Source organism: Girardinichthys multiradiatus, chromosome 11 (genome assembly GCF_021462225.1).
Source record: "Girardinichthys multiradiatus isolate DD_20200921_A chromosome 11, DD_fGirMul_XY1, whole genome shotgun sequence".
NCBI classification, from domain to species: domain Eukaryota; kingdom Metazoa; phylum Chordata; class Actinopteri; order Cyprinodontiformes; family Goodeidae; genus Girardinichthys; species Girardinichthys multiradiatus.
The window spans coordinates 42,956,040-42,979,450 of NC_061804.1; the positions used below are offsets into that span (position 1 = coordinate 42,956,040).

Below are 23,411 nucleotides of genomic sequence, written 5' to 3' on the forward strand. Positions count from 1 at the left end.
GTCTTAAAGCTGTATGCTATATATGATTAGCGGTTTGTAGGGGGTAACTCCAAAGAAAATACATTGTTTTTACCGCAGATATGACACTTTTGTACCGTGGAGTATTTCTTAGCTATGTGTTTTTGTCTGCGGAGAGATCTGCTTTTCTCCCGCAGCTGCAGTGAGTGTTTTTTTAAAGCTCCTTAAGGAAAAAGCAGGAGGTGGGGAAGGGGGCATGGACAAATGACGGCATACATGACACCAATTGGCTAAGAAGGCATCAGGTAGGCAGGTTTTCACCACATAGACTGAGTAAACCAACAGCAAGAGAGAAACATGCTGCTGGAGGGGAGTCTTGTAAATTCAAAGACAGCGTTCAAAAGTTTGGAAGTATAGGCGATATTTAACATTTGCTGAAGTTAAATGCAAAAATGTGCACGTGATTTGCAAGTTATGTCCGGGAACAGAGAAATGATCCATGTCTGTGAGCTCTGACTGTCCTACACAGTGCAAACAGAAAAGGCTTGATTTTTCTGGGCAGCAACTTGTAACATCATTTTAGATTCTAAAAAGTAACTGAATAGTTACTTTGCCTGGTGACTAGTTATTTTGATAGTGCAGTAACCGAGTACTTTTTGGGAGAACTAACTAGTAACTATAACGAGTTACTTTTGTAAAGTAACGTTACCACTGTGCATCGGTGTGTGTATGTTTGGGTGTGATGGTGGATGGGCACATATGTAGAAGTAAGTGTTTGTGTTGAGTGGGTGTGTGTGAGAGAGAGTTTGTTACCTGGAAGTGTATGTTTGTAAGCGTGGCGAGAATGGTGAAGGGCCTGCAATCCACAGCAACTATGAGCAGCACAGGGCAGGTAATCCCAGCTCCCGAAGGCTGCAGCAGTCTGAAAGCAAGCAAGGGCTTCATTAAACAGAGTTTGATGAGAAACATTGCAGGAATTCAGTATTGTTTAGTGTTTTTGTAACTCTACAAACAAATATTAGAAAACATTTTTCATGCTTTTAGGTAAAAAGTGATGCCAAAGCAATCTGTTGGCCTAAATTACCTAGCCATGATTGTTGTGACAATAAAATATTATTTAAACTGGTTTCTATTTTTGTGCCAATGCAACTTTTAATCCTTCATTTGTTGTACACTTTAAAAAAAATAAATTTATGGAGCCAACTAGAACCTCTACTTCACCCTTCATCTACAAAATTGTAAAAACTCAGTTAATGAATTTGCCTTAAACAGTCTCTGCCTCCTTTTTGTCTCATAGACATTTTAGTTATTTTATCTTTTCATAGTTCAGTGCTTTAATGAATTATTGAGATAATTAGTTATAAAAATGCTAACATTTCACATACGATTCAATGAAAATTATTTTCTGAAAACCTTTCACACTCTTTCCATTTATTATGGTTCTTATCCTTATTTGGGCCAGTTAACCCCTAAAAAAAGATAATCATTCATTGTTAAAAATATATTTTGGGGTAATAGAACTACATTTTCCAACAGTAGATAATAAGTACATCATAGAACATTTGTTTAACTAATCGGACGTTAGATTGGCTACAAATCGATCATCTTTGGTAAGACACAACCAAAACTGCACATGTGCAAAACGGAGAAATGGCCAGTAAAAAAAGAGGGGGAAGGTTTGAAATGAAATTCTATTGGAGGCTTGAGGTTATAGTCTGGTTCTGTCAGAGGTTTCTTCCTTTAAAGGTGAGTTTTCCTTTCTGCGTTATTTCATGTTTGCTTAGAATTAAGAATGGTGTCCAAGGTGAGATGAGATACAAGTTGATGGCTTCCTAAAGCCTTTTTTTACCCAAATTGTCTGGGACAGAATTTGAGTTGGACTCTGATGAACATTTGTTGAGATTTAAACCTGACTGTGAGTAAAATACATAGAACTACATTTGAAATGGCAAAACACTTTTCCTGAGACTCACACAAGTCACTTATTTTCAGCAGACTCTTTCTGAAGAAGTGTGAGGCACATGTGTGTAGTCATCAGAGATGCAGGGTGTTTTTGTCCCCTAATTTGCCGTCTGTCTGGGCTGCAGCGATGGTGGGACGATGCTTGTGGTTTAAAGCTCGGCCATGGCAGAAACAGCTGTCCCACAGCTGCTATCTCTCCAGCTTCAGAAAGGGAGGGGGAGTGGGATCTGGGGTTGAAAAACAGTCCCAAACCTCCTGGGTCAGAGCCCTAGTATGGCGGTCTCCCTGGCAACTGGAGCTGAGACTGTGCTGATGTGTCTGTGTGTGTGTGTGTGTGTGTGTGTGTGTGTGTGTGTGTTTACTGTATGTGCTAGCAGGGAGTAGAGTTTAGTCAGTGAGAAGAAAAACTGAAGGTTAAGGTTGCAGAACCCAGCCCCACTTTATCTGTTTCCCATTGAATGTTTCCTTGAGATAACCTGGAGCTAGACCAAATCTTCCCAAACTGCGACCACCCCCCTCCCCCCAAACTAGCAAACAACCTCAATCCAAATCACACTGAGGTGTTTGGTGCCCTGTCTCTCTATCCGTTTTTCTCAAACAACTCCCTGAGCTCAACATGAGAGAATGTGAGGCACCCTGAGATGAAGACGGTGAGGGGAAGTGAGAGGGTTTGTATGATGAGGAGAACGTGACTGTGAACTGTGGCAAAGCAGGGAGAACAGGGAGATGAATGTGGGGAGAGAATGGATATGGAATGATATTTGGCTTTGGACCGAAGAAAACCCAGCTGCCATCTTTACTCAACCGTCCTTCCAGTCTCTTTCACATTGCCTACTACTACTAAATGTGATATTATGTAATGATTTTAGTTGACATTGACTAGTCTATAAAATTGCTTATTTTAACTATTACTTTTTAACTATAAATTTTGGTTAATTTTTAGCTTTACGAAGGACAAACATGTTATCACAGCTATTTGTTTATTTTTAACCAGATATAGTTACATGCATACTGTACCATATCTGTGATACTGGGACTACTTGGTCATATAATGAACCCCTTCTGTGAATTCTCACATTTGAGTTAGTATTGCCCACTAACCCTCTGTGCAAACACATTTAATGAAATTACTTTTTGTTTAGTGGGAAACACTGTGAAGGCCATCACAATGGGCCTGGAAAACAAAGGGACAGTAACAGGTGTTAGCTGTGACACTTGAGGAGTGAGTGTGCTTTGAATGATCAAGGTGTGAAAGGCGTGTATGAAGCTTTTTCTATTGACATCAGCCACAAATGGGGTGGTTGGCAATAAGCACATCTCTGTTCATGTTGCATATTGTTTTGTAAGTTCCACAGAGCTTTGGGATTGTTGTTACTCTCTTATATTGATTCTTCCTGTAAAGGAAAAACATTTTATCTGCTCCAAAGTTAGATTTTTTACTAAAAAAGTCATCTAATTCATATTAACTCACAGTTTTTTATCACTTACTATGTATTTTTAACTGAACAATTCATAGGCGAGGGCAAGGCAGACAAATCAGGTAAGTGGAATAATAAAGGATGTGGACAACAGGTATAGCTGTTGAAGACTTTGGCCATGATGACGCTTGGTGACCTCATCCGAGAGTTAGCATTATCTGACGTGAAGTTTTGGAAAACTTTGACCTTCTGAAATTGATAGTACCTAATACGGATTTCTCTTTAAGAACCACGAAATAGGAAGACATAAGGACAACATTCAAATAATTTTCCCTAACTTTTCTGCTGTGATCAGTGATGAATTATTTATAATGGAAGTAGTGGCAACACCACTACTTAAAATGGCCAGCTTTGAGTTTTCATCACTTATTAACTAAGGCCATACCACAGAATGTTGTTATACCCAACCTGGTTTTGTTTACTATGCAGTTTCTATAACTGTGAAAATATTAGATTTTTTTAGACTTTCCAATGATCCAGTCACCAGTCAACGCCAATCAAGCTGAGATTCGTCTGATTCTCAGAGACCATTTCTTTGTACAAGTCTTCTTTAACTGCTCTAAAATGCAACCTTTTCTACAGATAGATGGAAATGTTGCTCTCATCCTATTCCATATTGCATTACATGTTTTACATACAAAATTAAGTGTGATTCATACATTGCAGTCTGCGTTGTCTTGACCTTAAAGCTTCTGTGGTGTAAATTTCATTATGTGTATCTGCCCACCAGGGTCACCCAAGACCCTGTGTGAAGGACCTCGTATAGCCCAGATTTCTATAACTGTAAGGATTGCGTGCTGCAACAGTAATTTTAAAACCCTTAATAAAAACAAATCGTGTCAGACACAGAACAGACAGAAAACTGAGAGTCACTTCACTAGCTGAAGACAAAGATCAACAATGAATCTTGAATAAATCTAAATTCAACGTAAGGAGATCTGCACTTGTTATGAGGACAAATTAAGAGTAAGCAATATATGACATGGAAACATGAATAGGTTAAAACCTTTAAGGAACAGGTTAAAGTAAGGAATAGAGCTCTGCTGTCCACACAGCAGCATAAAGGCTTATCTCAGTAATTCATGAAAATATTTAAATACAGAAATCTTAACAGATACTCGATTAAGTATCTAGGCATAAAAAAGGTTTGTTTATGGGGATGACATGGAAGAAGGAAGGTACAGTTTTTATTGCATCAGCATTTTAGTGTTTATTTTTAGGACAATTACCGGCATTGTTAATAATGCAAAATAAAAGTAATTGTTCAATGGACAGGACAGGAATAGTGTTGTGTTTCCATAAAAATTCCTAATAACCTAATCCTAATAACATCAGTGTTAGAGGATTTTCTTCAGAAATAAAAATAATTATTATAGGGGCACAAAAACAACAAAAAGCATTATTATTGCCTGCTCTCCATTCACACACCAGCAAAGTCACACACACCACCAATGGGACCAAGATTTTCACATTGATAAAATATGCAGGATTTAAATAGTGCAATTACATCGCTGAAAATGGTGAGAGCCCCTTCTCTATATTATTATTATTTCTTTATTCTCTTTTGAAGTCAGGAATTGAAAAGAGAGAATGGTGGACAGCCTGTGCAATGCTTGAGCTTTGTGTTTCGGTGTAGATATGTTGCCTGCCTGCCCCCTCAATCATTGGCAGCTCCTTCCTCTTTCCCCTCCCTCTCAAGTCATTTTAATTAAGTCAGTCTCACTGGCATGGAAGGCAAAGATAATTGGAGAGGGTTTTTGGATGCCATTTACTCTAAATGACGCCTGTTTCTTCCCATTCTCTCAGTTTTTCTCCACTCCCACAGCTTCTCCCACCTCCCCCTCCCTGCCGCTTCTCGTCTCCTGGCAAAGAGTTACCTATCTTCCTCTTCCCTCTCTTTTTCCTCTTCTTCTATCATATATTCAAATGTGAAATATGGATTAACCTCTTCTGTGTGGCTCAGGGGACATCTTCCTGTGAATTGCAAATTTTGGCCAACATTGCAATTTATTTGAAATGGCAAATCAGGCAAAGCAATTTACTGGAAATGAGGAGCTTCTTTGAACTCTCCCCCTTTGAAAAAGTTTGTGAATTTTCATTGCATGAAGAGCAAAAGAAATCCTATAGAACTATTCCCTCTGTGCTTTTAATGAAAAACAATTCTAAAAAACAAGATGGGCTTTGATTTGCTCTTTATTTTTGTGAGTGAATGCCTATCTCTTTTTAATCTCGAGTTGATCATATAGAAAGAAATGAGAACACAGACTTTTAACACTAGATTTCCTGGAAGAATCACAGGCTTTTAATATGTTTAACTATGCTCATTGTTCATGATTATTCACTTAGTTTTTTGAGACAGACCAGCTTTCTGTGATAGAAATCAAGCTTGTGGAGCTAGGGATACCAAACAAAAGGTGACTTAAAAAAATAGTATTTAAAAATCTAAATAATCTTATTTATTTAGATTTTTTGTTTTATTTATATAGGTCAAAAGTAAAACAAATCTCATCATGGAAAGGACAGGAAAGGAAAGGGTCCAAACCACCCATTTACCCATTTTTACCTCCATTTTATACCCATTAGCTATTTTACCTGTTCCTACTTCCACTTGATACCTATGTAAACCAACCAATATGTATTGGTATATTTTTCACAAAGTATTTTAATTGGTTATTGTGATAAATTCTCATTAAAATTCTCAAATCTCGTGTTAATTTAGGCCCTAGCCGCATCACAATATTTTGACATTGATATTCTTCCTCTGTTTTTGAAAAATTTGCATCCACTAGGATTCCAGTCAACAACAATATAATAAATATGCCATGCCAGCAGGTGGCGACAACCTCAGTATTAATTTAATCAAAGTTCAAAAGAAGATCCTGAGTATGACTAAAGCATACAAGCGTTTCTACCAAAACAATGGAAATTGATATTTTTTCTGACACTGTTTAGCCCTTCCCTGCCATCATTGACTTCTTCAGCTCACATTTGTTGTTTAAAACGGAGTCGGGAAAAGTGAGACAGATGAGAAAAAAAAATAAACCTGCTTTATTACTGCTTTATTTGCAACACAAATAGTCATAATAGACATGCACAAAGTGGACCTCTATGTTATTATTTTGAATAATCTTTAACAGTTTTTAAAAAGCTCCTCTTCTGAAACCATCTCAAAGTATCAGTTGTACTCACCAAAATCCCCAGTTTATGTTTGGATTGTTGGGTCCCAGCCATGGGTTTCAACATTAAAGGCCAGTAAGAACTTTTCTGGAACTTTCAAAATAAATCACATTAACGTATTTCCAGCTCAGCCTGGAACAGGAGGAGTCACAGCGGACTTCCCCTGACGGGAACAAACGGACCTCTTTCCATGTGGAGGCAGCACGCTAAGGTCTCTTTGCTGGCAAACTCTTCTAACTGGATCCAAGAGTGTCATACGATCACGCGATCGTATGCACAAAAATAAGTAAAGTAGGAATGAATTGCTGTGTGTGTATCTGGTATTCATTCACAAACAGGGGTAACTAAGGTACAAGCGAGGCTTGACTTTTCTTTCTGAGGTCTATGGAAGCAAACTGTGTTCCAGAAAATTCCCAGCAGAGACCTTGTCTCTACAACGCAGAGTGGAGTGGTTTTCCCGGCCTGAAGGAAGAACAACCACAGCACCGTGGTCACGGCAGTAACGTGCAGTTCAGCCGGCCCGGCTAAACGAGCCGCCCCACCCCACAGCTACAGAGGTTAGCTGCAAGTTAACCCTTTGTTCACTGTAGATGCTTTCATCAACACCCAGGACAACTTCTCCTCAGCATGGTTCACGTAAGAAGTGGTGTTTGGGCAGAGAAGATTAGTTTGTAATGAAATAATTGAAACAATGTTCCTTTCAGGACGTTTGGTTTCTGTTTGTGTCGTGTTTTCAATGTTAAGACAAACTTTATTTAAAGGGTGGTTTTAAACACAGATCAGCCATAATGTGCTGTCTACGCTTATACATTTCAATCCTTTTATTAGTGGTATTTTAAAGATATGTTTGATTCTGGTAACAACAATAAGTTTCTTTTGTTAGCTCCAGCCGCTAATGGCTAAGAACACGTGCTCACCCACTTTATGAGTCAGCTGAAGATCATTTACCCAGAAAGGTTGTTAGTTTCCAGTCTAGGAAGTAATATTTCCCTAAATATTATTTTACTAAACATGATAACTGATTAAACACCACTAAAGATCATTTACCCAGAAAGATTGTTGGTCCTCATTCAAAATAATATTTCCCTAAATATTATTTTGACATTTCCTTGATAATATTTCCTCAAATATTAGTGGACTAGACAAAGCCAGCTAACTAAACACCATTGAGAGTTAGTCATCCAGATCATTCTTTAAAATATTATTTTATTAAAATAATATTTTGTCTGATGTTGCAGTGTAATTGGTCACTTGAAGGTACCAATTATTACCTCAGTCAGTTCCAAGACTAACTTAACCTAATTTCCAAACTCCTCAGGGTAATCCTTGGTTCTCAAAGATAAACATTGCATGGTAATGTTGCATCACTCTTTCAGTCATGGTTTTCAACCATCTTTAATTCACTGTACATAGCTCATTGGTCTTCCTTATTTTTTCATTTTGCTTGGTAGTTTAGTTGGGTTGTTTTAGCATAGTAAAGAGTTTGGTTGAGTAAAGTTTGGCTGATTGAAATATGTTTGACTTTGAGTTGACTTATTTTTGTTCATAAATTCTTGTATTTTAAGAAATTGTGTGAATTCATTCTGTGTGTGTACAGAGTTTTGCTGTTCCATAATGTCAGAGCTTGGCTCATCCCATTAAATTTTTCCCTAATACCACTGCCTTATTGGGCTGGTGTTCACAGAACAACCCTTAACAGACTGGAATATTATTTAATAAAATATTGAAGTATTAATATTAAATAGCCTAAGCATCTGGAGATCGGGCCGCCGAGGTCTCCACCTTTGTCCACTGCCCAGTCCTCTTTGCACCGGTTCAGGTTGGAGGGGGGTTCCTGCCTCAAGTGGGGGAGTTCAAGTATCTTGGGGTCTTGTTCATGAGTGAGGGGAGAATGGAGCGGGAGATCGACAGATGGATCAGTGCAGTTGCCCCAGTCATGGGGAAGCTGTGCTGGTCCATTGTGGTGAAGAGAGAGCTGAGCCGAAAAGCGAAGCTCTTGATTTACCGGTCGGTCTACTTTCCTACCCTCACCTGTGGCCATGAACTTTGGATCATGACCAAAAGAACGAGATCCCAGATACAAGCCGTTGAAATTAACTTCCTACATAGGGTGGCCGGGCACTCCCTTAGAGATAGGGTGAGGAGCCCGGCCATCCGGGAGGAGCTCGGAGTAGAGCCGCTGCTCCTCCACATCGAGAGTGGCCAGTTGGGGTGGCTTGGACGTCTATACCGGATGCCTCCTGGACGCCTTCCTCGGTAGGTGTTCCAGGCATGCCCCACCTGGAGGAGGCGCAGGGGATGGCCCCGGACATGCTGGAGGGACTATGTCTCTCGGCTGGCCCGGGAACGCTATGGGATTCCTCCGGACGAGCTGGAGGAGGTGTCTGGGGAGAAGGACGTCTGGGTGTCTCTACTGAGTCTGCTGCCCCGGCAGCCCGGTCCCTGATGAAGCAGAAGACAACGAGTACAAGTATGACAAGTAAGAGTACGAGTAAGTTTAAATATTAAATAATATATTCATATTCATAAACAACATGATGATAGGTGCAAAAAATACTTGGTTTTTAAAACATCTGTTAATGTGAACAGCCTTAATTCTATTGTTTTATTTTTGTTAGTATTGTACCCTATTTTCAGATTAATTGGAACCCCTGTTAAAAAAATAAAAATAACTGAGTGTGCTGGTCTTGCTCGTCCTGCTTGTGGACATGATTGCTGATGTTGTCAGATGGGAGATCAAATTTGGAAAAATGCAGCGCGTCACCACCCACCTGTCACTTCCGCCAGCCGCCATGTTGTTGGCCATCCAGCAATGTTGATGGGATAAACCAATATGTGACCTCTGGAAAACAATAGGAAGTATGGGAATGTTGGTGTAGAGATCTAAGAAATCCTTATTGTGAGTTGGAGACTTCAAGTTTGAGCCTTGGTGATTTTATCTTCTTCTGCTTTTGCTGTATCTGCCTGCCGGGTGATGACTTGTCCGTATAAAAAGGGAGGCGGCTGCTATTTGTTCCCAAAAATTTCCAGCATGAAATGAACGTATGGATTAAGAAAGATGATTGGTCAAAGAGTCAAATGACAAGCACCAAAGAAGAAACCACGCAAACAAATAAATGCCCTAGATAAGAAAAATATGACATCTGCAAAAACTTTAGCAATAATGGCATAGTACATAGGTTTGAGTCATCATATACTTTATCATAGCAGCCAGACTATGTTGTACTCTTTGAAAGTGGTCTTGATTAATATAGAGCAAGATCACAGATTTTCTGACATTAGTCATAGAATAGACACATAGTCATAGACACATTAAGTCATGGAAAATCTCCTAAACTGGACAGGTACATTTTAAACACTTTGCTAGATGTAGTCTGCTGCAACGACACAGTTTGTCCCAATTTGTTTAGATAATTCTCTTATCAAAAAATGTAGTAGTTACCAAAGGAACAGCTGTGGATGAATGAGGAAGAACGGCTCTTCGGTTAGTGGTAAGTTGTCAGTTCATGGTCAGCTAAAGCTGTAGACAAATACATGAGATTTTGCCTGATTTTAGCCCTCATTCCAAGATCAGGGAAGTTTGCATTAGCTGAAGGTGGAGGCAGTTGGGTAGTCTGTACTGATCAATAACAGTCAATGAAGCACAGAGGCTGGGTTACTTTATATACAATTTTTTTTCTCCTTTTTTCTTGAAAACATTATTTACAACTACAGTGCCTTGCGAAAGATGGAGAGCGTTTGTGAACAGCAGTCTTCAGCTCTTTCCACAGATTCTCGATTGGATTCAGGTCTGGACTTTGACTTGACCATTCCGACGCCTGGATATGTTTATTTGTGAACCATTCCATTGTAGATTTGGCTCTATGTTTTGGATCATTGTTTTGTTGGAAGATAAATCTCCGTCCCAGTCTCAGGTCTCTTGCAGACTCCAACAGGTTTTCTTACAGAATGGTCCTGTATTTGGCCCCATCCATCTTCCCATCAATTTTGACCGAAAAGCAGGCACAAACCATGATGCTGCCACCACCATGTTTGACAGTGGGGATGGTGTGTTCAGGGTGATGAGCTGTGTTGCAATTACGCCAAACATATCGTTTTGCATTGTGGCCAAACAGTTTGATTTTGGTTTCATCTGACCAGAGCACCTTCTTCCACATATTTGGTGTGTCTCCCAGGTGGCATGTGGCAAACTTTAAACAAGACTTTTTATGGATATCTTTGAGAAATTGGTTTCTTCTTGCCACTCTTCCATAAAGGCCAGATTTGTGCAGTGTACGACTGATTGTTGTCCTATGGACAGACTCTCCCACCTCAGCTGTAGATCTCTGCAGTTCATCCTTGGCTGCATCTCTGATCAGTCTTCTCCTTGTTCAAGATGAAAGTTTAGAGAGACGGCCGGGTCTTGGTAGATTTGCAGTGGTCTGATACTCCTTCCATTTCAATATGATTGCTTGCACAGTGCTCCTTTTGATGTTTAAAGCTTGGGAAATCTTTTTGTTTCCAAATCCGGCTTTAAACTTCTCCACAACAGTATCTCGGACCTGCCTGGTGTGTTCCTTGGTCTTCATGATGCTCTCTGTGCTTTGAACAGAACCCTGAGACTATCACAGAGCAGGTGCATTTATACGCAGACTTGATTACACACAGGTGGATTCTATTTATCATCATCGGTCATTTGGGACAACATTGGATCATTCAGAGATCCTCACTGAACTTCTGGAGTGAGTTTGCTGCACTGAAAGTAAAGGGGCCGAATAATATTGCATGCCCCATGTTTCAGTTTTGTATTTGTTAAAAAAGTTTCACACATCCAATAAATTTCATTCCACTTCATGATTGTGTCCCACTTGTTGATTCTTCACAAAAAATTTGAATTTTACATCTTTATGTTTGAAGCCTGAAATGAGGCAAGAGGTTGAAAAGTTCAAGGGCACCTAGTACTTTCACAAGGCACTGTAGTTGTAAATAAAGTTTTCAAGAAAAAAGGAGAAAATAAATTATAATCATAAACATAAACACAAAAAGCAGTGGCCATAATAAAAACTAAACAATTACAATAGCATAGAGTTGGACCTTAATAAAATAAACCCTTTATAAATTGCTCACGAATGAATGTATAAAATAAAGAGGGTCAATTTAAAGATGTTAGATTTCTGATTCAAATACATTCCAATTAGGATCAAGGCATTTATCATAAATACTGCATTTTTATTCATGCAATCCAGTACGAACATTATATTGCTGTATTTTTAACATAGCATACATAACATTTTTAGAAGACATTCAAACTTGTTACAAAACACACAAACAGCCTTAATAAAAAAGCTGTAAACTCAAATTGAGTATTACACAAAAACACTCCGTTTGTCTACCCTTTAAACAATCACTCTTGTAAGTTTGATGCTTTTCTTTGTTTTTGTTTTTAGTTGGTTTGAAAAACTCTGTAGTCTGTAAAACCCCTCCTCCGGTCCAATTGTTAAGTGTGTGATCCACAGTCTACTGAAACCAGGCTGCTAGAGTGAAACCTAACTCTTTTCAAAATCTGTGAAGACTGTGAAAGTCGTGTAGTGTGTCCCCAGGATAAGGGAGTAGGTGTTAAAGCAGCCAAAAATTTAGAAATATTTTGCGCAGTGGAATTACTTAGATATAATGGAGCATGGCTCTTAGGGTGCCTTCACACTAGATGAAGACTCCATAATGTAAAAAAAATCAGCCGGAACATAAATGGTCTTTTGCAGGTTCTTGGTGATGTTTGGTGGGTGATATAAAGAAAATAGATCGACTCCCTGCTGTGTGTCAAAACATTAGAACATCTATAATACGGTCATGCTGGTTTATTGTCATGGTGGAAGAGTAGGGGTGTGTGATATTTTCTGACAGAGTTATTCCCCTGCTATAATGTTTAAGATGTGTGATACAGGGTCTTCGTCCAGTGTGAAGGCACCCTAAGAGGGATATTGAGTTTAGTTTCTTAGATGAGAGAGAATATATCTGTCACTACAGCATACAATGTTAAGGTGGTAATATTTGCATAATATTTTTCTGTGATATGTAGGAAAGAAAGCTCATTAACGTTGGCAATCTGTTCCCGATTTCATAATTCATCCAAATTTCCAGTTGTTACTTTCATTTAAACTAGAGGTGCACTGATAAAAATTGTGCAGCAAGTTTCTGACATCTAATTTGTGTAAATCCTATGATCTGCTGATCCTCATTTTAGTAAATTCTGATTTCTCTCTCAGAGTTATAAACTGAGAACAAGATTATTTTCCAGGCTACCTGCCAGACTTGGTATGAGATTTTCATGGTATGATAACCTTCGGCAAAAACACCACCGAATCACAGTATGGGCACTGGCTCCACTACGACCCTGTATGGAAGACGCGGGTATGAAAAATGGATGGATGGAAAGCCATTGCAGCTAAACACAGGAGGTCATTTTAAAAGATTTATTTAACAGATGTTTAACGGATAATGTACACAGAGATGTTGGACTATAGTAACAACTCCACAGGCCCCGCCGGCAGCCATCGATGCCCGAGCAGATCCAGCCATGGACCCAGAGACCCGAGACCCCGGGACATATCACTCCCCAAGTCAGCCCGACAGAGCCCAGAGGTCCAGGCCCCAGCAAGCAGCCACCAGGAGTGAGCCGGCATACACCAAAGCACCCAGTCCCGGACATCGAGAACCATAGGTACACCAGTGGGCAAAGACACGAACCACCAGCAGGTAGTGTGGCAAGGAGGAAATAGGTGCATTTGATGGGGGGCCTTAACTGATCCAGGAGAGGGAGCAGTCCAAGACCCAACCTGACACAAAGAAACAGGCGCACACAGTCCCACCCTCATGCATACACATAAAAACACACACCCATGCACCCAGCGCAAAGACAAACAACAATGGTAGTCGTACAGTCACACTCCCCATACAAACTCTATACTCCCGGGTCCAGGTGCCAATAGCCCATAGGGGCTTCCAGCCCCCAGACCCAGGAGGTGGTCTCCTTCCCTCCGGGGGTGGAGACAGTCAGACCGCCCCAGCACCTGAACCTGGGCTGGGCTAACCTGGGCTGCTGCCTGAACCTGAGCGACCCCTGCCTGGACCCTGACCCCCCACCCCGACCCCAGTCCCCAACGACCCCCATGTACAAAAGAGGGGTCTACATGGTCCAAACTAGCCTGCCAGCCAGAGCCGCCACAGGATGAAACTGTCTCAATGCCCCAATGAATTCTGATCCTAACCCCATGACCCCCCCACCCCCAATGAACCCCAACATGAATTTCCTAACAGGGCCACCCCCAACCAGGACACAGATATTGAATACATGCCAAGCACAACCCGCCAGGTGCCCCAGTGCAGGCATAAGACATGCTTCACTGCCCCACCCACCCGACCCCCAACCGCAGCCCAGCGCCTGGCCTTGGGCCAGAGCCACAGAAGGAAGCATTGGAGGAAGGCCACCACAGCACACCAAGTACTGGGCACCCCGCCAACCCCACACCCAAACCCCACACTCTTGCACGGTATACCCCGCCGCACCAAGCAGCCGGCAAGCCAGCTCCTCCACCAAAGCATAGCCACATCCCAGTCAACACAGCACACTGCCCGGCCAAGACCCCCTCATCGGAGCCCTGCGCCCCCCAACCGACGGACCGGCCACCAAAGCCAGGGACCGAGATCCAAGGAAATCCACGCAATGCCGAGAGAGCCGAAATACTGGTACTGGTTGTCTGGTACTGCCAGCCGCAGTACCAGACAATCCCCAAGACCCCAACCCCAGCCCAGATCCTGACCAGAAGGGCTGCTCCCTCTCCTGGCCTCAGACCCCAGATGGCAAACAGCGAACATGGGTGTGAAAACACCCCAAGCCTATCTCCGCCCGCTAAAATGTGGTGTTGATGCATGTTGTTGTAGTGTGCATTTAATGGGGTTTCAAAACGTTAACTTTCTACAATCTTGGTATACCGTAAAATTGGTAACTGGCCCATGCCTGCTTTCTGCTGTGAACGGTCTATTGTTTTTTTTATATTAGGAGCCGGTGCACACCCGTGCCCCTGTGTAAGGGTGCAGTTGCTGAGAGCAGGGATAAAAATCTGTGTTGCTTGCATTACTAAAACATCAGTCTTCCCCGTGTATTTCTTTGAGAATATAGATTTGTATCTCAAATGTGAGATTTCCAAAAGGCCGCAAACATTTTCATATCCAGCATGTTCTATCAAAAAAGAAGGTAGGAAGCTCTAAATGATAGAAATGGACAACTTGCTGAAAGCTTCACTTTCTCCCACAGTTGTGCAGCATGACTTTGAATGAAAAATAACAGGTTGATTTAGCATGGATTTGTTTAATCTTTTTTTTCTATTTGGATATGTTGATAATATAAATGTGTGACTTGATATTTCTGTTTTATTTGAGAGCAAAAATTGAGTCAACAGAGGTAAACATGACAATATATTTACATTCTTGTCTGAGACAACATGCATTGTTATGTAAAGTGGATCTGTCAAATTGCTGGACAGGCAATGGCAACAACATTTTTTCTTTCTTGTTAACTAGCATAAATGCAAAAGAGTGTTATTGTTACTGAGTTGTGGTAGTACTTTTTATGGTGTGTTAGCTGTTTAGAAAATATTCTGGTTTAGAATATCTGAGCAGGTGGACACGTGTCAGCTAAAAATCATCTAATTTCAGTTACCAGCTGATTTCTTGGTTCAGCTCTAATCTAAGTGAAGCCAGTTTCTGTTTGCTGTTAACATGCTAAATCTTATTCACAGTAATATTCAGTGCAGAGTGTCACTGCAAGTGTATAGTGAAACAAGAATATACAGCAAACGTACATAGTAATCCTGGTCTGTGTGAGCAGCAGCATCATTATTTCAACGGTTGGTGCTTTATGTCAGCTGTATAGAATTTATCAGTGTGTGTGTGTGCGCGTGATATTTAAGTGTGTGTGGGGATGGGGGGGAAGCAGTCCCTCTATCAATCAGGAAGGGTCGGGTCCTGCTGCTGAAAGGGGGCTACAGTGGGCCACCCATCCAGTCAAGCGCTCTGGGGAGATCCAATGTCTTTACTGCTTTAATGTGCTCCAGATGTCCTTTCAGCCAAGAAGGAAAGAAAGAGAGGCAAGAGGGGAGCAGGGAGGGATAAATGGAGGCTTTCATATCTCAAAGCAGACCTCGATTTCACTCACAGACTCTAGCTGTGGCTTGTCAAACATTCTCCTCAGAGGTATTGTTGTTGGTGCACCTGCAGTTTGTGCACTAGGAAAAAGCTAAAGAGTGTTGTACTGCCATTTACACAAAGGCAAACAGTACTTCTCTTGGTGTCTTTTTGTAACATGTTTACTTTGTGTATTCTGTATAACTTGATGGAGATTTGTCTCCCTCTCATGTCATCTGAAAAAGACACAAGCTGTTGAAGACCAGGCTGTGTTCTGGCCAAATCTTCAACAAGGATTTGATGTTTCTTTCAACAACTCTAATTATGTCATTGCATTTGTGTGTTTTATTACAGATACATATCAGGGCAAAGTATTACATGTGCAATCAATTAGGTGACATTAAGCATCATATTTATCAAAGATCTACTTTAAAGACTTAGTGATCTATACACAAACTTACAGCAACCATCACTTAAATTGATTCAGGACACAGTTTGACTTGGGACTCTGGTAAAATGTATTCCTTATAGAAGGCATTCAAACAGATAATACACTACTTTTATTGACTGTTATTTAAGAGAACACAGGTCATAGCTTTGACACCAAAAGGTAAGTTCAGATTAATTATTGGCCAAAAATATTTGTGAGAGTCCCATCCTTTAATTGTCTTGTAAGACCCCTTGATATAAATGGGACATGTCATGGTTGCCAATTAGGTAGATATTAACTAGGCTTTAGTTCATGTAAATGTCATGCAGTGAGTTAAAAGAGCTATTCTATATATTCTAAAATATATTTCTTTATGCTGACTTTGTCTAATTGTGGAAGTATCTCGATGGATAGCCTATATAACATGAGAGTATTTCACAGCGCTCTATATAAAATAATGCACAATTTATTAGCACCAAGTCTGTGTAGGGCCTTACAGTAGTAATAAAACCTCTTGAACACTTCATCATTTTGTCAGATTACAGGAAGAAAATTAAATGCATTTTATTTAGGATTTTATTAGATAAATATAAATAAAGTAGGACATAAGGGTAAAGGGGAGAAAAAATGATACATTTAAGCGTAAAATTATTTCACACCCCTGACAGATTTAGATTTAAAGTTATTTTATTTTAACAAAAAGCTTGTTTCCTAAAGGACACAGGCATCTCCCAAAAGATAATAAACCAACTTGCAATGTGTTTGAGTTTTGGAAAATCAAAAGATCGAGTTCTTCTCAGGATCATTCAAGTTTTTTGTTGGAATGTTTTGTCCAAAGACAAGTAAGCAGAAACATTTAAGATGTTTGATCATAGAAACAGCAGTTCAAAAGTGCTTGAAGGTCAAGTCTTTAAAAATGTAATAGTAAATGACTCACTGAGACCTATACAGTACTTTCTATTATGTATTGTCTTTTCAATTGACAACAGTCAAACATGGTGGTGGTGTTGTGATGGTCTTGGACTCCTTTGCTTCTTTCTGGACATGGTGTAATGACTCCAAACAAATTAACGTTTTGGTGTGGCCTAGTCAAAGTCTGTACCTAAATCCAATTAAGATACTGTGGTACGACCTTAAACAGGCCGATCCTGCTTGAAACCCTCTACTGCAATGGAATTAAAACAATTTGGGACATAAGAATGAGCCAAAATCCCCCCCACTGCTATTATAATATTCATTATTTCAAATGCTTACTAAAAGTTTTTGTAGCTGAAGGTGGCACAACCAGTCATTAGGATGAGGAGAGAATTACTTTTTCCCCATAGTGCCAGGCTGGTATAGGAACCCCCTGGTTCAGTTGTTGATGTGCTATAATGCCCAGTTTATACAGTGTTCGTGTCTGCTCCACTACGCTACGGAACAAACTCTGCAGTACTTAAACCCTTTATAGTCAATGAAAGCATTTACACTGCCTCCGCAGAGCAGTTTAGGGCACTGCACTGCCATCTGCCAGAATATTTTTGTCGGACACCGGTGCAAGTTTGAAGTCAGTCTACACAGATCACAATGCACCAAGGCAACTAAACGAGCACAAGAACCATATTTCAAAACTAAATCATGAAAGACAATCCAGATTTTTTTGAAGGCCTCATCATATTATTAAATACATGTGTATACTTATATATCTATGCTGTCTAAATGAATCATTTATGGTTATGCACCTCTGGACTTTGCAGCGGGACGGAGCGGATTAGAGCGGTTCCAATTTAAATCAGGACAGGAGTAAATGGCGATGAAGTGAGTGGTGCGGTGGGGCGCAGTGGAATCCAGTGTAAATCCAGGGTAAAAGTCATTTTGGTTAGTCAGCCTCACATGAGAAAGCCCATCACTGTTTCATGTTTTCTCCATCTGTAAATAAAGTCTCATAGTATGATTCTTAGGCTTTCTTTACATTTTGTAGACTGACAGACAGAAATATTTCTTTTTTAAGATATGGCTAATAAAATGTTGCTTTTGAGATCTTTTAGCCTACTTTATGTTGTCAACAGGTTCTATGTCATCAATTTATTTATACCACAGGTCTGACAGTTGTCAGGAAAAACAGAAGAAATATGTATTAGGGTAAATATTTTATCACAGTACAGTAATATGTAGTACATGATAATACGTGATATATGGGCTATATTTTTTTATGTAGCAGTGAAACCTACTCCCAGGCAAATGTATTTGGTCTATATTTAGCCTTGTTTGTTATTCAGATATATAAAACAGTAGAACTGGAACTATACTATATGTTCAGTACTAGAACAGTGTATTTCTCCTTCCATACAGATCCTTACTACTTACTATAGGGATATATTTTTGTTCATTGTGTGGACCTCACTCTTGTTCTGCATATCCTTTTTTTTCTCTGCCCTTTTGTTTATTTTCCTGTCTTCAAGCTTCTCTTTCTTTATCCACCATGACCTTCCCTTCTCCTCCTCCCACCAGACTTTTCCCATGTCTTCCTTTTCTAGGCTGCAAAATCTCTATTACCTTAATGTCACTTTTATTTGAGGCTGTTCACACAGCCTTTATCACAGAATGCTTTCTTTCCTCTCAACCTCTGCAGTGTGTATACCTCCACCATCCACGTCTCTGTCTGTTCTCCCCCACCAGACATACTCCACATCTCACCCCCATGGCATTTCAGAAGAAATTTAATATGGGTTTGTTTGGTGTTTCCACTCAGCTGCTGGCTCTCTATGCCCCCCGACACTAAGACAAACAAAAGTCCATCCAGCCAAGAGCAGCAAACACACGCTGCTGTTGGCCTCATTATTTGCTCCTCAGATTTCAGGTCACTCCAGCCTAACTTCATTCTCTTTTTCTTCCTGTCTTAAATGGAAAACCAGTTATGGATCTATTGGAAAAGATTTCTGAAGACTTCTGTTGATGTAGTGCATAGTTTTAAAATGCATTTAAAGATAATCCTTAAAAAATAACTTATATAAACCTGAGTTACAGTTGTATCGGGAGGTTTGTCTTCACTTTTTCTATTTTGGCAATAATGTTTAAATACAGTGTACAGTAGTTGGTTCTGATGGGTGACTCCTTTCTTTGTGTGACTAAAAAATAAGAACTATTTTCTTACCTGTGAAGGTGGGAAATAGTAAATATTTTAAATATGTTTCATGTTGTACAGGATCTTAACATAATCAAATATTTAATTCATTATTTTCACAGAAACATCAATGAAAAACATGCTAACCAACATATTAGTCTGTTGAATGGCAGCCCACTGCTCCCTATAAGGGATGGGTTAAATGCAGAGGACAAATTTCGTTGTAATGTACATGTGTAATGACCAATAAAGATGATTTAATTAATTAAATTAATTAATCTATGCACATGTTAGACTAAACAGATAATAAATATGAGGCGAAAAAGCCTCTAAAGCAGCTGAAATGTAAGTAGAAAAGAAAATACAAGACTTGATTTATGAAATGATTTATGCTACATCCCGAGAAGTAAATCTGTTAAATGAAATAAGTAACCTAAGATTTGAACTTAATAAAATAATAGAGGCAAGAAAACAATTCCAAATACAGAGACTGCGGTTGGAGAACTTTGATCACAGTAATAAATCTAGCAAATGTCTTGCAAGTCAGTTACAAAATACTAAATAATCGTAACTAAAAAGTAATAAAAGTAATTTCAACTAAAACTGACAGAGTATACCAACTAAGGACCCTAAATAAATTAAAAATTTTTTTTGAATTTTTTACAAAAATCTATACTCAAATAATACAGGTCCCTCCAATTCTGACACAGATAAATCAATCTTCCTAAATTAAAAAAGGAACAGAAAAAAAATTCTGGAGTTGCCTTTAGCAGCAAGTAAACTACTTGAAGTGGTTAAAAGTATGCCTTATGGCAAAGCTCCAGGACCTGATGGCTCCCTACAGAATTCTACAAAGAGGTCTGGCCACCGCTGGACCCTACCTTCCAACGAGTGGTAATGGAATTTTATGAAACTTCGCTACTCTCTCCAAACATAACTTGTGCTAAGGTAAATCTTATCCATAAACTGGATTAAGGTCCAACGTTTCCATCTAGCTACCGTCCAATATCACTTATAAATACAATGTTAAAATCATCTGCAAGACGTTGGCCACACAGCTTTAAAAGATAACCTCAAATTATACATCCTGACCAGGCTGTGTTTATCAAAAATCAGTATTCTAGAAATAATACAAGAAGACTCATAAATCTAAAAAAACTATTGTAATATCCAAAATAAAAGCGGTTTAATTGTTTCATTAGATGCAGAGAAGTCTTTTGGCAAAGTTAATTGGAAACTTCCATTTGCTACTTTACAGAAACTTGGATTTGGACTATTTTGTCAAACTACTAGATAGTTCACCCAATGCTTGTGTAAAAAACAATTGACTGAATTTCTCAGAGCTTTAGTGTTGAGAGATACTCCACAGAGCTGTCCACACTCCCCCTCACTGTTCGCTGTATGCTTTGAACCACTGGCGTCAAAGCAAAATTAACAAAACGTTATGGTAATGGAATCCACAAAATTTGTTTATATGCTGATGATGTGTTGCACTTTCTGGACAATGCAAGCCTCTCTCTAAGAGAGACAATAACTTTAAAAATTAAGCTCTTAGTTTCAGATCACTCTATTATCAGAACAAATCAAAGGCCCTTCCTACCTCCTCTGATACTCATCTATCTCCAATCATTCCTTCACAGATAGAAAACATCAGGTATCTGTGCTTCAGTATTTCTAACAGGCTGACTAAGGTAACACAAATAAATTATAGTCCATTATTCAAAATAATAGAAGACGACCTCACACAGTGGAGAACTCTCCTTTTGTCACTCATCAGAAGAGTCTCTGCGATTAAAATGATGATCCTCCCTAAAATAAACTATATATATTCTCTGTGGCCCCAGTTAAACCACCCCAGACTTGGATAGAAAACTTAGATTCTAATTATGAAATTTTTCATGGGCTTCTAAACCCCCACGTATGAGTTTAAAATCTTTACAAAAGGCAAAACGTTTAGGAATATTGGAACTCCCAAATCTTTATAAATATTATCTTGCACATATGTTATAATACGTCTTAAAATGGATTTGGAAAAATCTATCTGATAGTCTATTGATAGTAATTAAACAAATGCTCCTATGCAGACAAACACCCATTTGGAACAACCCAGACACCCTGCAAAATAAAAGGGCTCTTAACTTTTCAACATGGAACAATAAAATAATAAGTGATTTAGTGGACATATTTGATATAAAAGATTTCATACCGTTAAATATTTTAGAAGAAACCTATGGCTTTGATAAAAATAAATTCTTTGAATATGACAAACTAAAATCTATTACCCAGTCCAAACTGAAGATGAAAAAAACAAAAATAACTAGCTTCTTTAAACTTAAACCCCCGAAGTTACTTTCCAAAACCTACTGAAAACTTTTAGAAGTAGATTTAACAATCTCACTACCTATCAGTAAATGGGATGCGGATTTATTTACTATTACAACTATTAACTATTGGAGTAAGATTTGCATAAAGGAAAAAGGATATTTCAAATGGGTTTCTCTCTTACCAACACGTGTCCATACTGCATGGGAGATGTACCTAACGACTATCTAAATGCCTGCCCCTTATTTTGCCTTCTTGCAGTTTTAAGCATTGCAAAAAAAGCAGTTCTTAAGAACTAGAAGAATATAAGGAATATAAATATAATACATTTGAAAATTATGCTTTCTATAATACGTTTGTATGGAATTTCTGCTTGTAAGAAAAACCAACAGAATAACTCTGAATTGGTTGGATCTCCAATAATTAAATACATCACCTAGTGGCGTATGGGTTATGTGCAATGCCATCTTGGCATCAGGGGCCGGGAGGTATGGGGATGCTGGTGATGGGACGGTGCTGTGTCTCTAGGCAGACTGGGCATTTGGGTGTTGCCCTGGGGTGGCTGTGGGTCTGGCATGGAGATGTTGGTGGTGGGGTGGGGGTACTGTGGCCCCTCAAGGAAAGATTCATGCTGGTGCCTTGGTGCCCACCCCTGTCTCAATTAAATTAAATTAAATTCAGTTCAATTCAATTAAAAAATACTTTAATAATCCCAAAGGGAAATTAAATGGTGTTGTAGCTCATTATGAAGGTTTCTTCAAAGAGCCGTTGTAAATGCTGATGGCTGTGGCCAGGAAGGATCCTGCCCTCCTGTAGCGCTCCGTCTTACAGAACATATGAAGAAGCCTCTGACTGAAGACACTGTTGTTATAGGACAGTCTCATGAAGAGGATGCTCAGGGTTCTCCATAATGTTCTTCATTGTATGAAGAATCCTTCTTTGCACAATGATCTCCAGAGGTTCCAGAGGAGTCCTCAGAACAGAGCCAGCCTTCTTTATTAGCTTGTTGAGCTTTTTCAAGTCCCTGACTCTGATGCTGCTTTCCCAGCAGATGATGGCAGAAGAGATCACACTCTCCACAACAGACTTATAGAAGATATGCAGCATCTTGCTGCAAACACCAAAGGACCTAAGCTTCCTCTCCTCACATATCTAGAATTGTGCTGCTCAAGGTGGCAGCAGGTTGGAGTAGCTCTGCTACTTTTGATTCTGATTGATTCTTTTTTGGGAATTCTTCCTCTTGTGGTGGATACAGTTGATTTTTTTTGGACGACTGTCCTCTCCGGTGTCGGATGCTGTGCAGCTTGGAGGATTTTTCCTAATACTTTTCTACTATTGGACATTTGTTATGATGCATTGCCATGGCAACTGGGTTGTTTCTTACAACCGGGAGCAGCTGATTAATATCTCAAAAGCTCAAATAATACTTCATCTACAACCCCAAATCCCTGATGAGTTGAAAAGGAGACGCCGTGGATGTAGAGCAGGAGCAAAGAGCAGAGAGAAAAGGAGGAAGTTCAAACCATCTCTTCCATCGATTATGATGGGCAATGTGAGATCGTTGGGAAACAAGTTGGATGAACTCCAAGCCCTACAAAGGACCCAGCCAGAGTACCGGGAATGCAGTATTATGTGTTTTACTTAGACATGGCTGCAGGATCATATCCTCGACTCCAGCGTCTCTCTGCTGGGCTTTTTAACCATACGAGCAGACAGAGATTTAAGGAGCAGCGGCAAATATAAAGGAGGTGGACTAGCAGTACTTGCGAACAACATATGGTGTCATCCAGGACATGTTACTGTGAAGTGTCATCTCTGCAGT

General features: G+C 39.6%; 1 protein-coding gene across 1 annotated transcript in view; it reads left to right on the plus strand.

Moving 5' to 3' along the window:
- The window catches only part of pknox2 (pbx/knotted 1 homeobox 2), a 196,963-nt gene that overhangs the window by 67,555 nt on the left and 105,997 nt on the right, over positions 1-23,411 (plus strand). The gene's annotated exons all lie outside the window — the stretch shown is intronic.